Raw genomic sequence first — 17,394 nt, 5'->3', positions numbered from 1 at the left:
TAGAGCTTATGAATTGAAAAATAAGCTCCAGCTAGTTTACCAAACATTTACGGAAAATAATAAGCTCCAACTACCAGCTTCAAAAATAAGCTCCAGCTCTAGTCCATAAGCTCCAGCTCCAACCACAAGCTCCACCTCCAGCTAGATTCATCCAAACACACCCAAAGTCCACAATTTCACCAATAAAATCTTACCTACCAAAATTAGATCTCTCTCACTCTATAAAAAATCGATCGCTGTAAAAACCCTAACATAATCGATTCCATGCAACGGCAAATGACTATGTACTTCGTGACGAGCATGATTATAATGAGTTAAATCTACAAGATATATACGGTAATTGTTTTAGCAGTGCTTTTAATTTGTAAATTGTTATTTTTATTACTTTAATTCGAAAATTATGACTTTGATTCAACCCAAAATTTGTTGTGTTACAGGTATTTATGAAGAACTATTCACAGTTAAGCTGCATCATGGTGGTCAATTTACAAACTTTCCTAGTAGGAGATATGTTGATGGTAGGATTACATTCGTTGATACTCTTGATATTGAGTGATTTTCTGTAATTGTTATTGGTGATTTGTTAGAACAATTAGGCTATGATGGTTTTTCTCCACATATCTACTACTTTTTAAAGCCTGGTTATGAACTTGATAATGGTCTAGAACCCTTAGGATGTGACCAAGATGTTATAAATTTTAGTAAATATGTGAAGGAGAATAGGGAAATGTCTGTTTACATTGAACACTATGTACCAACAGTAAACCCTTTTGTAAGTCCTAAAAAACCTCTTGTGTTAGAAGAGATTGAGCCTGAAGTATTAATGCCTAAAAAACCCACTAGAAGTAATATTTTTAGGGAAAGAAGTCATGGAATGACTTCAAGAAACCTTTATCTGGAATGGCATGAAACACAATAGAATGAGAGTCAACAAAGTGATGTAGTGGATAATAGCCAACAAGTGCTTAAAGAAGCCATTGTGAGTGAAGATGAACCACATGATGAGACAGCTGAGGGTGATGGTATTGAGAGTGAACCACATGATGGTGAAGGCAATGATGATGTACCACATGGTGGTGAAGGTTTTGTGGTTGAAAGTGACAGTAATGATCAGAATACACATGGAGACAGACTTGAAGATGAGGACAATAATATAGTGGATACAGATGTTGACATGAATGACTTCGAGTTTAGCATTCACAATGATGAGAACCCTGAAACATGTGGTAAAAACAGTGGTAATGCTATGGGCAATGATGTGTTAAACTTTGGTGATTTTGATAGTGATTATGATGATGATGAGTTAGATTTTAGTAGGAATCAAAAAATCAAGAAATTAAAACAGCAAGAACTGGAAAAAAGAGGTGAAAAAAGTGGAACTTTTTTTTACCTTGGTCAAAAGTTTGCTAGTGCAGCAGATGTTAAAAGTTATGTTAAACAGCATGCAGTTGAAACTATGAGAGCTTTAATCCTGACTAGGAATGATCTTGGCCGAACACCGTACCTAATATTTATCACTCTCAAACCCTAATCTAATTCAAGTGTGGAATTGGATCAAGAAGCTTTAAGGATTGAATTGTCACTTCTTAGTGATCATCTATCCTGTAAGATTGAATCATTGTTTGATTTCTTAAGAATTGGATTTTTGTGTTCTTGAATAAAAAGTGAGTTTTGATGCTTGAATCTTCATGAAATGTGTTTGTTATGATTAATTGATGTTAGATATATGTTATATAGTTGTTATATGATGTTTTTGAAGTGGTTTCATGATCAGATTGAGCAAAAATCATGTTTTGGCGTCAAAAAACGCGAAAACATCGAGCTGTAGGTGTTCATCAGCACCCACACTTTTGACAGGTCACTCGTACGAGTGACCACACTTCTGATGGGTCAACCGCGCATGTGAGGGCTTACTCGCACGAGTGAGGCCTCAGTCACACGTGTGACACCTGGTCAGATTTTGTGGAAACTTTTTTTGGTCATAACTTTCTAACCGTAGCTCCGTTTTTGATGAATCAAGTATCGTTGGTGAAAGGACCCGTTCATATACATTATAAACGATTCACAATAGTTGATTACATCGCGAGGTATTTGACCTATATATGATACATTTTACAAACATTGCATTCGTTTTTAAAAGACAAACTTTCTTTACAACGAAAGTTGACGGCATGCACACCATTTCATAATACATCCAACTATAATTGGCTTAATAATAATCTTGATGAACTCAATGACTCGAATGCAACGTCTTTCAAAATATGCCATGAATGACTCCAAGTAATATCCTTAAAATGAGCTAATGCACAGCGGAAGATTTCTTTAATACCTGAGAATAAACATGCTTTAAAGTGTCAACCAAAAGGTTGGTGAGTTCATAGGTTTATCATAACAATCATTTCAATATATTAATAGACCACAAGATTTCTGTTTATAAATATATGTACACTCGCAAGTGTATAAAATTATTCTATAAGTTGTAGGCACCCGGTAACAAGCCTTAACGTTCATGTTTTACCCTCTGAAGTACACCAGATTAGGTGTGTTTAAAATAACCTCGAAGTACTAAAGCATCCCATAGTCAGGATGGGGTTTGTCAGGCCCAATAGATCTATCTTTAGGATTCGCGCCTACCGTACATAGACAAGTAGTTTAATGTTACCAAGCTAAGGGTATATTTCTGGTTTAAACCCAAGTAGAATTAGTTTTAGTACTTGTGCCTATTTCGTAAAACATTTATAAAACAGCGCATGTATTCTCAGCCCAAAAATATATATTGCAAAAGCAATTAAAAAGGGAGCAAATGAAACTCACAATACTGTATTTCGTAGTAAAAATACATATAACGTCATTTAACAAGTGCAAGGTTGGACTCGGATTCATGAACGTATCAATATTGAGATTCAATATTGCAGGAAAGTACGTAGACGCAACAGAGATGATAAACACTAGATTGACCTCACGAGCATACCCATGAACCATACCCATCACCTCCATAGCTATAACCCATAATTTCCTTAGCTTCGACTCATTCAAAAAAACTATTTTGAAATCACTCGGACAGCACTCCGTCGTAATATTTTATGTATACTAATAATATCTTGAAATAATACAAAGAAAATATATATATGTAATTCGATTGAGAGAGTTTTGAGAAATATATTTTCAAGTTTCTATGAAATAATGAAACCTATTGAATTCTATTTATAACAGATTTTTGAATTATTAAAGTGAATTATTAAAATATGAATTATTAAAGTGAATTATTAAAGTATGAATTATTAAAGTATGAATTATTAAAGTGAATTATTAAAGTGAATTATTAAAGTATGAATTATTAAAGTGAATTATTAAAGTATGAATTATTAAAGTGAATTATTAAAGTGAATTATTAAAGTATGAATTATTAAATTTAATATTTAAAGTTAAAGTAAAATAAAAGTAAAGTAAAGGTAAAGTTAAAGTATAGTAAAAGTATAAAACTATATACGTATAATACGCGTATAAGTATATATAATATTAATTTAAATCGTTATATATATTTAATAAAATAAAATATAAATATCGTTATCTTTATCATACTGGTTAAGTAATGAGTTGTCAAAAGTGGTTCTAGATATTTATAAAAGATATATACGTTTTAATAATAAAGTTCTTTTTAAACTGAAAACGTTTTTTTGTACTTTTGAAACTAAATTAATAGAATATTATGGAAACCAATTCTCCACTAACTTTTGTCTAACTTTCGTAAATGACACTTTTTGTTTTTATTTATAAATAGCTTTACAAATTATTCTGAATATCGTTAAGAGGAATAGATTTTCTCAAATCATAGTGGACCTCTCAATTTAGACTTGTAATCATAATTCAATGTTTCTGATAATTCAATTATTTAATATATTTTTTTAATTTCATCGAAAATCATATTGAAACAAATACGTTCGTGTAAGGTATTATACGTTTAATACTTTATTAATATTCTCAAGTTATAATATATATATACATATACATATCTATTTATATATAACGGTTCGTGAATCGTCGGAATTTGGTCGAGGTTATAATGAATGTATGAACACAGTTTAAAATTCTTGAGATTTAACTTAACAAACTTTGCTTATCGTGTCGGAATAATATAAAGATTAAAGTTTAAATTTGGTCGGAAATTTCCGGGTCGTCACAGTTGGAATCGTAATGAAAAATACTTTCCAATGGTAAACTTTTAAGAAACTGGATCAAACTTTATTTTGGTCAGAAAAAGGGGTTTTAGGGTATATGCCTTGTTGTGTGAAATGTCCCGTTCTTATTGATTAAAAACGTTCCATATTAATTGATTTCGTTGCGAGGTTTTGACCTCTATATGAGACGTTTTTCAAAGACTGCATTCATTTTTAAAACAAACCATAACCTTTATTTCATCAATAAAGGTTTAAAAAGCTTTACATAGATTATCAAATAATGATAATCTAAAATATCCTGTTTACACACGACCATTACATAATGGTTTACAATACAAATATGTTACAACAAAATAAGTTTCTTGAATGCAGTTTTTACACAATATCGTACAAGCATGGACTCCAAATCTCGTCCTTATTTAAGTATGCGACAGCGGAAGCTCTTAATAATCACCTAAGAATAAACATGCTTAAAACGTCAACAAAAATGTTGGTGAGTTATAGGTTTAACCTATATATATCAAATCATAATAATAGACCACAAGATTTCATATTTCAATACACATCCCATACATAGAGATAAAAATCATTCATATGGTGAACACCTGGTAACCGACATTAACAAGATGCATATATAAGAATATCCCCATCATTCCGGGACACCCTTCGGATATGATATAAATTTCGAAGTACTAAAGCATCCGGTACTTTGGATGGGGTTTGTTAGGCCCAATAGATCTATCTTTAGAATTCGCGTCAATTAGGGTGTCTGTTCCCTAATTCTTAGATTACCAGACTTAATAAAAAGGGGCATATTCGATTTCGATAATTCAACCATAGAATGTAGTTTCACGTACTTGTGTCTATTTTGTAAATCATTTATAAAACCTGCATGTATTCTCATCCCAAAAATATTAGATTTTAAAAGTGAGACTATAACTCACTTTCACAGATTTTTACTTCGTCGGGAAGTAAGACTTGGCCACTGGTTGATTCACGAACCTATAACAATATATACATATATATCAAAGTATGTTCAAAATATATTTACAACACTTTTAATATATTTTGATGTTTTAAGTTTATTAAGTCAGCTGTCCTCGTTAGTAACCTACAACTAGTTGTCTACAGTTAGATGTACAGAAATAAATCGATAAATATTATCTTGAATCAATCCACGACCCAGTGTATACGTATCTCAGTATTGATCACAACTCAAACTATATATATTTTGGAATCAACCTCAACCCTGTATAGCTAACTCCAACATTCACATATAGAGTGTCTATGGTTGTTCCGAAATATATATAGATGTGTCGACATGATAGGTCGAAACATTGTATACGTGTCTATGGTATCTCAAGATTACATAATATACAATACAAGTTGATTAAGTTATGGTTGGAATAGATTTGTTACCAATTTTCACGTAGCTAAAATGAGAAAAATTATCCAATCTTGTTTTACCCATAACTTCTTCATTTTAAATCCGTTTTGAGTGAATCAAATTGCTATGGTTTCATATTGAACTCTATTTTATGAATCTAAACAGAAAAAGTATAGGTTTATAGTTAGAAAAATAAGTTACAAGTCGTTTTTGTAAAGGTAGTCATTTCAGTCGAAAGAACGACGTCTAGATGACCATTTTAGAAAACATACTTCCACTTTGAGCTTAACCATAATTTTTGGAAATAGTTTCATGTTCATAATAAAAATCATTTTCCCAGAATAACAACTTTTAAATCAAAGTTTATCATAGTTTTTAATTAACTAACCCAAAACAGCCCACGGTGTTACTACGGCGGCGTAAATCCGGTTTTACGGTGTTTTTCGTGTTTCCAGGTTTTAAATCATTAAGTTAGCATATCATATAGATATAGAACATGTGTTTAGTTGATTTTAAAAGTCAAGTTGGAAGGATTAACTTTTATTTGTGAACAAGTTTAGAATTCACTAAACTATGTTCTAGTGATTACAAGTTTAAACCTTCGAATAAGATAGCTTTACATGTATGAATCGAATGATATTATGAACATCATTAATACCTCAAGTTCCTTGGATAAACCTACTGGAAATGAGAAAAATAGATCTAGCTTCAAAGGATCCTTGGATGGCTTGAAAGTTCTTGAAGCAGAATCATGACACGAAAACGATTTCAAGTAAGATTTCCACTCGAAATAAGATTGTTATAGTTATAGAAATTGAATTAAAGTTTGAATATGATTATTACCTTGTATTAGAAATATAACCTACTATAAGTAACAAAGGTTTCTTGATCTTGGATGATTACTTGGAATGGATTTAGAAAACTTGGAAGTAAACTTGCAATCTTGGAAGTATTCTTGATTTTATGAAACTAGAACTTTTGGAATTTATGAAGAACACTTAGAACTTGAAGATAGAACTTGAGAGAGATCAATTAGATGAAGAAAATTGAAGAATGAAAGTGTTTGTAGGTGTTTTTGGTCGTTGGTGTATGGATTAGATATAAAGGATATGTAATTTTGTTTTCATGTAAATAAGTCATGAATGATTACTCATATTTTTGTAATTTTATGAGATATTTCTTGCTAGTTGTCAAATGATGGTTCCCAAATGTGTTAGGTGACTCACATGGGCAGCTAAGAGCTGATCATTGGAGTGTATATACCAATAGTACATACATCTAAAAGCTGTGTATTGTACGAGTACGAATACGGGTGCATACGAGTAGATTTGTTGATGAAACTGAAATAGGATGTAATTGTAAGCATTTTTGTTAAGTAGAAGTATTTTGATAAGTGTCTTGAAGTCTTTCAAAAATGTATGAATACATATTAAAACACTACATGTATATACATTTTAACTGGGTCGTTAAGTCATCGTTAGTCGTTACATGTAAATGTTGTTTTGAAACCTTTAGGTTAACGATCTTGTTAAATGTTGTTAACCCAATGTTTATAATATCAAATGAGATTTTAAATTATTATATTATCATGATATTATGATGTACACATATCTCTTAATATGATCTATATACATTAAATGTCGTTACAACGATAATCGTTACATATATGTCTCGTTTCAAAATCATTAAGTTAGTAGTCTTATTTTTACATATGTAGTTCATTGTTAATACACTTAATGATATATTTACTTATCATTTAACATAATTAACCAAGTGTATCAATATCTTAATATGATTCATATGTACCTAGTAAGACGTTATAACGATAATCGTTATATATATCGTTTCCGAGTTTCTTAATTTAATAGTCTCATTTTTATGTATATAACTCATTGTTAAAATAACTAATGAGATACATACTTATAATAAAATCATGTTAATTATATATATAACCATATATATGTCATCGTATAGTTTTTACAAGTTTTAACGTTCGTGAATCACCGGTCAACTTGGGTGGTCAATTGTCTATATGAAACCTATTTCAATTAATCAAGTCTTAACAAGTTTAATTGCTTAACATGTTGGAAACATTTAATCATGTAAATATCAATCTCAATTAATATATATAAACATGGAAAAAGTTCGGGTCACTACATTGTGCACGCTTTTGAGTGTCGTTATGGGTTGAAGTTATGATGTAGACTTATCATATAGTGATTACATGTTTGTAGGTGTTGATTTAGTGTATGTATTGATATTTGATGTTGTGATTTTGGGTTGAAACCCATATAAATAGATGTTGCTACTGTTCTTCATCACTCGCACGAGTGAGCCTTCACTCGTACGGTTGAGGTAGTCAACCGTGTGGTGAACCGTGCGAGTGAGTGGTGATGGGAACTTATGTTTTGATTGTGATGATACGTATGGTTGAGATGTGACTCGTACGAGTCACTGGTCACTCGTGTAGTGAACCATACGGATCTGGTGAATCATTGTTGGATGTTTGGTCATAGACCAAACGTACGAGTGAGTTGTCAACCGCACAGTTGAGCGTTCTCAAACGTGCGTGTGATGGTGTTACTCGTACAGTTGACAGACCAGTTGTAAAGTGATTAAGTGTTGTGATAATGCTAAAAACGAACATATATTTCATAGCATTATTCCTCAAGAAAGACAAGCTTTTAGTTGCAATTGTTCTATTTACAAGTGATATTCGTTTAAATAATAAAAGGTGAAGACAAAAGACAGATTCGACGAATTAAAGACGCAAACGACCAAAAAGTTCAAAAGTACAAAAGACAATCAAAAAGGTTCCAATTATTGATAAGAAACGTCTCGAAATTACAAGAGTACAAGATTCAAAACGCAAAATACAAGATATTAAATTGTGCGCGAGGACGTTCGAAAATCCGGAACCGGGACCAGAGTCAACTCTTAACGCTCGACGCAACGGACTAAAAATTACAAGTTAACTATGTATATAAATATAATATAATATATAATTAATTATATTAATTATATATATATTATATATATATATTAAAAACCGTCGGCAGAGAAAACTCCAAGGACTGAGCTGTAATTTCTATCTCCGCGACTCGCGGAGTTTGAAGAGCATTTTGCCGCGAGTCGCGGAGCCCCAAAATTCAACTCTGCCTATAAAGCAAACCGAATTCTGATCAAAATATCATCATCTTTTCTTCCTCATTCATACGTAAAATTTATATTTATATTTATAATTTATATTTTAATTTTAATTATAATTCTAATAATAAGGGTATGTTAGCGAATGTTGTAAGGGTGTAAGTCGAAATTCTGTCCGTGTAACGCTACGCTATTTTTAATCATTGTAAGTTATGTTCAACCTTTTTACATTAATGTCTCGTAGCTAAGTTATTATTATGCTTATTTAAAACGAAGTAATCATGATGTTGGGCTAATTACTAAAATTGGGTAATTGGGCTTTGTACCATAATTGGGGTTTGGATAAAAGAACGACACTTGTGGAAATTAGACTATGGGCTATTAATGGGCTTTATATTTGTTTAACTAAATGAAAGTTTGTTAATGTTAATATAAAGATTTACAATTGGGCGTCCCTATAAATTACCATATACACTCGATCGGACACGATGGGCGGGGTATTTATATGTACGAATAATCGTTCATTTAACCGGACACGGGAATGGATTAATAGCCACTAGAATAATTAAAACAGGGGTGAAATTACATTCAAGGGTAATTGGTGTAATTGTTAACAAAGTAGTAAAACCTTGGTTTACACGCAGTCGATAACCTGGTGTATTCATTAAACAAAGTATTAAAACCTTGTTACAATTCGAATCCCCAATTAGTTGGAATATTTAACTTCGGGTATAAGAATAATTTGACAAGGACACTTGCAATTTATATTTATGACTGATGGACTGTTATGGACAAAAACCAGACGAACATATTGAATAATCCAGGACAAAGGACAATTAACCCATGGGCATAAAACTAAAATCAACACGTCAAACATCATGATTACGGAAGTTTAAATAAGCATAATTCTTTTATTTCATATTTAATTTCCTTTATTTTATATTTAATTGCACTTCTAATTATCGCACTTTTATTTATTTTATTTTATTGCACTTCTAATTATCGCACTTTTATTTATTTTATTTTATCGCACTTTTAATTATCGTACTTTTTAATTATCGCAAGTTTATTTTATCGCACTTTTATTATTCGCAATTTCATTATCGTTATTTACTTTACGCTTTAATTTAAGTCTTGTATTTATTTTATATTTTACATTAGGTTTTAACTGCGACTAAAGTTTTAAAATCGACAAACCGGTCATTAAACGGTAAAAACCCCCCTTTATAATAATAATATTACTTATATATATGTTTGTATTTTTATAAAAGTAAACTAATATAGCGTTGAGCTTTGTTTAAAGATTTCCCTGTGGAACGAACCGGACTTACTAAAAACTACACTACTGTACGATTAGGTACACTGCCTATAAGTGTTGTAGCAAGGTTTAAGTATATCCATTCTATAAATAAATAAATATCTTGTGTAAAATTGTATCGTATTGAATAGTTTTTCCTAGTAAAATATAAACTATTTTATATACTACCCCGCTGCACATCAAGTATTTTTGGCGCCGCTGCCGGGGAACTATCTTAAAAGCCGGAAGCGCAACGCTAATATATATAAAAAAAAAAAAAAAGATTTTTAGTTTACTTTTATTAAAAATTCGTTTTTGTAAAAATACGTTTTAAATATTCGAAAATATAAAAAGAAAAACAAAAATATATGTATTTTTAAGATTTTGTTAAATATTTAAGTTTTATAAGTTTCTTTATTTTTATTTTAGTTTATAAAAATATAAGTTTTAATTTTAAAATCTTTTATTTATTTAAAAACAGAAAACAGAAAATAAAAAATAAAAAAAAAATAAATAAATAAAAACGCGTAAAAACTCAAACCTGTCAGCTGAAATTCTGAACCCCGCGACTCGCGGGGTTTGATGCAATAAATGCTGCGACTCGCGGAGGGTATCTGACAGGCGACAGGAAGCCCTAATCGAGCATTGATTACGGGTTAATATTAATTATAATTATTATTATTACCTAATTATTATTATTATTATTATTAGTTTTAGTTTTATTTTTACTTTTTATTTAATTTATGTATTTTGTTTAATTAGTTTTATTAAAATTGTAAAATTAATAGTTTTAAAAAAAAATAATATAAAAATAATATTTTTATAAAAATTGTACTTTTTACAACTTTTTATATATTTTTATATTTTGTCCCTTTTTAATCGTTGTAGCGTAATATTTGTATTTTTTAGCTCATATTTAATTTTAAACTTAGTTTTTGCTATAGTTATTTTTACTCCTAGATTTTTAGGCTTTGCCGTAGAATTTCTTAAGTGCTTTTTCTTTAGACTAAGATTTAGGTGCTTTAGAATTTTGCGACGCCTTTTTAAGTTTTAGTTTCTTTTTAAGTTATTTCCATTTGGGATTTAGTTTTTCCTGTAAGCTTTAATATTTTTAGACCTTTTACTATGTACCAATTATCATTCCAATTAGTAATTTCAATTTACGATTATAATTTTAAGTTAGTTGTAGTAATAAGGTTAGGTTAGTTAAGTATTTTTAAGTTTCTTTTATTTTTCCGTCAACTTTTATTTTTCAACCATTTTTTTTTTTTTTTCGACCTTTTGCGACGAACTCTTTTTCTCTCTTATTTCTCGCTATTCTAGTTTTTAGGACTTAGATTTTTATTCTACTTCTTATCTAAATTTCTTAAAATTATGAAAATTTATTTTAAGTGGTTAAATTAATAGACATCAAAATTTTCTGGTTCGTAGTAATAGTTGGATTTGTACGTGGACCGGGTTATTGGAGCCAAACAGTCCTCAATTATATTGAGACCAAACGAATCCTGCCCCTCTGCTGCATCTTTTGGCTATTCGAAACGTGGGCAAAATCAGAAAAGTCTATTGATTGGATAACTTATTATAATTTTTCTTTCCTTTTTAAAACTAATAAGATATTCAGTGAATGCACCGAGCAAGACGTTCATCACCTTTTGTACGTTCACCACCTGTAACTAGATCAAGACATTTAGCAAATATAACCGCCGTTGATTTTTCTTTAGAATCGTCATCCAGTCAACCAAGTACTTCAGTTCAAATTTCCGATAATCCATTTTTTGAACCCGACCTCACAATTGAGAATCCGGAAAATATTCAGGAACGGTTCATAGATCCTGAACCATTAAACTTTCCTCCGGAACCACCAATCATTCAAACAGAGATTGTTGAGGAACGAACTATTAAATCAGAATCATCTAGTGATACCGATTCAACAAATTCAATTATGGAGAATCTGGAACCTTTAAGTATGGAAGACCGAATGAGAGCTAAACGCACTGGCCAAGGTCACGCAATTACTCATCCAGACATTAATGCGCCAGATTATGAAATCAAAGGACAAATTCTACATATGGTGACTAATCAATGCCAATTTAGTGGTGCGCCGAAGGAAGATCCAAATGAACATCTACGTACCTTTAATAGGATCTGCACACTATTTAAAATCCGAGAAGTGGAGGATGAACAGATATATCTCATGTTATTTCCCTGGACTTTAAAGGGAGAAGCCAAAGATTGGTTGGAATCGTTACCTGAAGGGGCGATCGATACATGGGATGTTTTAATTGACAAATTTCTTAAACAATTCTTTCCTGCATCTAAAGCCGTAAGACTTCAAGCAGAAATTGTTACGTTCACACAAAAGCCAAATAAAACTCTATATGAGGCGTGGACAAGATATGGAAAGTTGTTAAGAGGATGTCCGCAACATGGTTTAGACACCTGTCAAATAGTACAAATATTCTACCAAGGATGCGACATCACTACAAGGAAAGATATAGATATAGCAGCTGGTGGTTCTATTATGAAGAAAACCGAAACTGATGCTTACAAAATTATTAATAATACTGCTTCCCACTCACATGAGTGGCACCAAGAAAAAGATATCATTAGATCATCTAAAGCAGCTAGAGCCGATTCTAGCCATGACTTAGATTCCATTTCCGCAAAGATAGATGCTGTGGAACGACGAATGGAAAAGATGACTAAAGATATTCACTCAATACGAATTAGTTGTGAGCAGTGTGGAGGACCACATTTGACAAAAGATTGTCTCAGTATTGAATTAACAATGGAACAAAGAGAGAATATTTCATACATAAACCAAAGGCCTGGAAATAATTATCAGAATAATTATCAAACGCCAAGACCAATTTACAATCAAAACCAGAATTATAACCGAAATATTCCATACAACAACCAACAAGGTCCTAGCAATCAACAAGTATCCAATAATACTTACAATCAGCAAAGACCTAATTTTCAAAACAAACCACCACAACAAACCGATGATAAAAAGCCGAATTTAGAAGATATGATGACGAAGCTAGTTGAAACTCAAACGCAGTTTTTCACATCTCAAAAACAAACAAATGAACAAAATGCTCAAGCATTTAGAAATCAACAAGCTTCTATTCAAAATCTGGAACAAGAAGTAAGTAACCTAGCAAGGTTAATAGGTGAAAGAAAACCGGGAAGTCTACCTAGCGATACAAATGCTAACCCTCGGAATGAAACAGCTAAAGCCATTACCACAAGAAGTGGTACAACACTTAAACCTCCTGAAATACCTGTAACTTCTGATGAAACTATTCCTACTCCACAAGAACCACAACCTGATCAAGATAAGGAAAAAGAACCGGTAGTTGAAAAGGTTAATGAAGATAACACAGTTAAGGATAAACCTTATGTTAAACCATACCAACCACCACTTCCTTACCCGAGTAAAATGAAGAAAGAAAAACTTGAAGCCGAGCAATCCAAATTTTTGGATATGTTTAAACAGATAAATGTAAATCTTCCTTTCATTGATGTGATTTCAGGAATGCCAAGATATGCTAAATTCTTGAAAGATCTAATCTCAAATAGAAAGAAAATGGAAGAACTCTCGGCTGTTACTATGAATGCTAATTGTTCAGCAGTGCTGTTGAATAAGATACCAGAAAAATTATCTGATCCAGGAAGTTTCACAATTCCATGTTTTCTGGGTAGTCTTAGTTCAATAGAAGCATTGGCAGACTTAGGTGCTAGTATAAATCTAATGCCGTATTCACTATACGCTAAACTAGACCTTGGAGAATTGAAACCAACCAGAATAAGCATACAACTAGCCGATAGATCAGTAAAATATCCTAGAGGGATAATGGAAAATATGCTAGTTAAAGTTGGTACTTTAGTATTTCCAGTAGATTTTGTTGTTTTGGACATGGAAGAAGATTCTCAAGTTCCTCTCATATTAGGAAGACCATTCTTAAACACGGCTAAAGCAATGATAGACGTGTTCGGTAAGAAACTGACCCTAAGTATAGAGGATGAGAGTGTTACCTTTTCAGTTGATAGAGCAATGCAACAACCGCAATCTGCAGATGATACATGTTATTATATTCAAACTATAGATGCACATGCAGAATTATTAGAAGAATTTCCAGAATTACAAGGAACAGGAGAATGTTCTTTAGGAGAAGGTAATGAACCAATTGATGAAGCTGAAATGTTAGCTACACTTATAGCTAATGGATATGAACCAACAACAGAAGAAATTCAAATGCTAAAAGAAGAAGACAGATATCGATATAAATCATCGATAGAAGAACCTCCAAAATTAGAGTTAAAGCCACTTCCAAACCATTTGGAATACGCTTATTTACATGGTGAATCTGAATTACCTGTAATAATATCGTCTTCTCTTACTGAAAATGAGAAATCACAACTCATTTCTGTGTTGAAAGCTCATAAACCAGCCATTGCATGGAAGATTCATGATATTAAAGGAATAAGTCCTTCGTATTGCACACATAAAATCCTTATGGAAGAAGGTCATAAAACGTATGTGCAACGCCAACGAAGACTAAATCCTAATATGCAAGATGTAGTTAAGAAAGAGATTATTAAACTGCTAGATGCAGGTTTGATATATCCAATTTCTGATAGTCCATGGGTAAGCCCAGTTCAATGCGTACCGAAGAAGGGTGGCATGACTGTCATTACAAATGAGAAAAATGAGCTTATTCCTACTAGGACTGTAACAGGATGGCGTGTATGTATTGATTATAGAAAATTAAATGACGCCACCAGAAAAGATCACTTTCCCTTACCTTTCATAGATCAAATGTTGGAAAGATTAGCCGGAAATAGTTACTATTGTTTTCTAGATGGATTTTCCGGATATTTTCAAATTCCAATAGCACCCGAGGACCAAGAGAAAACCACATTCACGTGCCCTTATGGTACTTTTGCTTACAAAAGAATGCCATTTGGACTTTGTAACGCCCCTGCAACCTTTCAAAGGTGTATGATGGCGATTTTTCATGACATGATAGAAGAATGCATGGAAGTATTCATGGATGACTTTTCAGTCTTCGGTGATACATTTAAATCATGTCTAGTTAATCTGGAACGAATGCTAATTAGATGCGAAAAATCAAATCTAGTACTTAATTGGGAGAAATGCCATTTCATGGTTAAAGAAGGCATCGTTCTTGGACATAAAATTTCAAAAGAAGGGATTGAAGTGGATAGAGCTAAAGTAGATGTAATTGCTAAACTTCCACATCCCACCAATGTTAGAGGAGTTAGGAGTTTTCTAGGGCATGCCGGTTTTTACCGACGTTTCATAAAAGATTTTTCTAAAATTGCCACTCCTATGAATAAACTCCTAGAAAAGGATGCGCCATTCATCTTTTCAGATGAATGTATCAATTCTTTTAATATTCTTAAAGAAAAACTCACTAATGCACCAATCATGATAACACCAAATTGGAATCTACCATTTGAACTAATGTGCGATGCAAGTGATTTTGCAATGGGAGCCGTTTTAGGACAAAGGATTGAAAAACGATTTCAACCTATATATTATGCTAGTAAGACGTTACAAGGAGCACAAACGAACTATACAACTACTGAAAAAGAACTCCTTGCTATTGTCTTTGCTTTTGACAAATTTCGATCATATCTCGTTCTAGCAAAAACGGTGGTCTATACCGACCATTCTGCTCTTAGATACCTATTTTCAAAACAAGATGCTAAACCAAGATTAATCCATTGGATCTTACTCTTACAAGAGTTTGATATTGAAATCCGAGATAAAAGAGGAGCAGAAAATCTCGCCGCTGATCATCTTTCTCGTCTTGAAAATCCCGAATTAGAAGTTCTGAATGAATCGGCCATACAAGACAACTTTCCTGATGAATATCTATTGAAGATAGATTATAAAGAAATCCCATGGTTTGCAGACTATGCAAACTACTTAGTTTGTGGATTCCTTGAAAAAGGATTATCGTACCAAAGACGAAAGAAATTCTTCAGTGATATAAAACACTATTTCTGGGAAGATCCACATCTGTTTAAAAGTTGTCCCGATGGAATAATACGCCGATGTGTATTTGGAGATGAAGCTAGTAAAATTTTAAACCATTGTCACACAGGACCAACAGGAGGGCATTATGGGCCTCAACTAACAGCAAGAAAAGTTTATGAAGCTGGATTCTATTGGCCTACAATTTACAAAGACGCACACCTTCTTTGCAAATCTTGTGATGCATGTCAAAGGGCCGGAAAAATAAGTCAACGTGATGAAATGCCACAAAATGTCATCCAAGTATGTGAAGTATTTGACATTTGGGGTATTGACTTTATGGGTCCATTTCCAAAATCTCATAATAATTTATATATACTCGTAGCCATTGATTATGTATCTAAATGGGCGGAAGCACAAGCTCTCCCAACTAATGATGCACGAGTTGTAGTCAATTTTTTAAAACGTCTTTTTGCAAGGTTTGGAACACCGAAAGCTTTAATAAGTGATCGGGGTACTCATTTCTGTAATAATCAACTTGAGAAAGTTCTTAAAAGATATGGAGTAACTCATAAAATCTCCACCGCATATCATCCACAAACAAGTGGACAAGTTGAAAATACCAACCGAGCTTTAAAACGTATTCTAGAGAAAACCGTAGGATCAAATCCGAAGGAATGGTCCATTAAATTGGAGGATGCACTCTGGGCTTTTAGAACAGCCTACAAAACTCCAATTGGAACCACACCTTTTAGACTTGTTTATGGAAAAGCATGTCATCTTCCAGTAGAAATTGAACACAAAGCATTTTGGGCTTTGAAGACATGTAATCTTGATTTACATGAAGCCGGACGTCTACGATTAAGTCAACTAAACGAATTAGAAGAATTAAGACATGAAGCATACGAAAATTCGTTAATCTATAAAGAAAGAACGAAGAAATGGCATGATAAAAGAATCAGAAGTTCAAAAGAATTTAAAGAAGGAGACAGAGTTCTTCTTTTCAATTCACGATTCAAGCTATTTCCTGGAAAATTGAAATCAAGATGGTCTGGACCATTCATAATCAAAAGAGTTTTCCCATACGGAACGATAGAATTAATAAATTCAAATGGGATTGAATTTAAAGTTAATGGTCACAGAGTTAAACATTACATACATGGTCCGATGGAAGTCGACAACGAAGTTAATCACAATTTCGACACCACAGCTAACTAAGTGTGGGGAGAATCAAGTCTTTAAAGGATAATATGTATTTCTGTTAGAATTAGATTGTCTGTTTTCGTGTAGTTCTCGAAAATGGAACACGTATGGTCTTTCCCTAGCAGACCCTAAAGAACTAGTCTTCTCCCCCCATTCTGAATTTTTATTTTTT

The sequence above is a fragment of the Rutidosis leptorrhynchoides genome, chromosome 6 (assembly GCF_046630445.1).
Source record: "Rutidosis leptorrhynchoides isolate AG116_Rl617_1_P2 chromosome 6, CSIRO_AGI_Rlap_v1, whole genome shotgun sequence".
Classification (NCBI taxonomy): domain Eukaryota; kingdom Viridiplantae; phylum Streptophyta; class Magnoliopsida; order Asterales; family Asteraceae; genus Rutidosis; species Rutidosis leptorrhynchoides.
This window is presented reverse-complemented; position numbering follows the sequence as displayed.